Genomic DNA, 1,371 nt, shown 5'->3' on the forward strand with positions numbered 1-1,371 from the left:
AGATGTAGAGAAACTACCCAGTAGTAGAACTCTAAAAACAGTTTACAATATAAGGTCACGAGGCCATCTTCTTTTCAGGCGCCTCGGAGGATTACCAGGAATGGAAGAGGAAGCAAGGTTAGAAACGAGTGGGTTTGGGTGGTTATTATAATAATTAAGCAAGATAATCTGTTGCTCAGGGTTTTTAACAGTTGCTAAGGCGTCGCCTAGCAACAGGTCGACTATCTTCGTTTTAAATCGGTTGTTGCTAATCAGTGGCCATTATAGTTTCGAACCAGCCCTGTCTGCGTTCAATATGTTTTAGTTTGGACATTTTGAGCGTTTAAGTCGACCTTCCAGTCCGGTCTTTTTCTGCGTTGTTTTGGCCTTTGACTTGAAAAGGAAGTGGCTGCTAATCAGTCGTCTGGTGTAGCTCATTACTAGCCCTGTTTGCGTAGATTGTTATTAGTGAGCCGGTATATACGTGGGCCCACCAATATTTGAATAATTGGTTTGAATATTTTTTTCAAAAATCCAACATTTTATATGAATAACTAGAAATTAGCGTTTTGTGAGTTTATTTTGTCAAATATCATAAAAACTACTACTCCTACAAAGATAAAAATTATGAACTATGTTGTAGTAAATTTAACTAGCTTTAATTTGAGCGCTGGCAGACATATGTACGTCCAATGGTTTCTGAAATGAAGTTTTTGAAAAATGAAATAAACAATTAGTGATTATTTAGGGTTTTGAAACAGCCGCCATTTTTTATTCCCCCTACCTATGCTTGGGAAACTCATCAATTTCGACTAGTAATTATAAATAGTTTTCATTAAAGTAATGAAAAATTGGGGTGAGATAACTGCCTTTTTTTTCTTCCCGGCTCTTGCACTATGAAGAACTGGATGGCGGCCGCTCAAGATCGTAATGATTGGTGGAGGCATCAATGGTTCGCACCCCCAACCATCATCTCCTAGTACGTCATCCACGGTCAACTATCTCTCATAATTGTTAGTTGGTACTTTATGCACTGCCATGCCGTTCATCCAATTGTAATGGGCCTTTTTACTAAATGTCCAGGACATAACAAAATTGAGCATTTTTGGCGTGTAGCTCCTAAAGTTTACACTTTTTTCATGGTTAATATGCCAATAAATGTGTCTCTTTCCGAATAACAAGAAAACAAATATTACTGAATCTTTTAAATGATTTTTATTCACTAAAATTATTTAAAAAATAATAACGATTTTAGTATGTAGGTCAATAATTTTTTTTTGTGGGAAAAAAGCAAATTATATTGGTTTTTAGCATCATCTGAAACCCTCAAATACCATTTTTCAAAAAAATTTAAAATTAGATATCTTTCATCTTGATTTATTTGGAGAATAT

At 35.2% G+C, this 1,371-nt stretch overlaps 1 protein-coding gene across 1 annotated transcript in view; it reads left to right on the top strand.

Moving 5' to 3' along the window:
* Positions 1-1,371, top strand: part of LOC106681052 (UDP-N-acetylglucosamine transporter) — an 11,418-nt gene that overhangs the window by 6,308 nt on the left and 3,739 nt on the right. The window lies entirely within an intron of this gene.

Source organism: Halyomorpha halys, unplaced genomic scaffold (genome assembly GCF_000696795.3).
Source record: "Halyomorpha halys isolate HHAL.00 unplaced genomic scaffold, Hhal_1.1 Scaffold306.1, whole genome shotgun sequence".
In the NCBI taxonomy this organism is placed as follows: domain Eukaryota; kingdom Metazoa; phylum Arthropoda; class Insecta; order Hemiptera; family Pentatomidae; genus Halyomorpha; species Halyomorpha halys.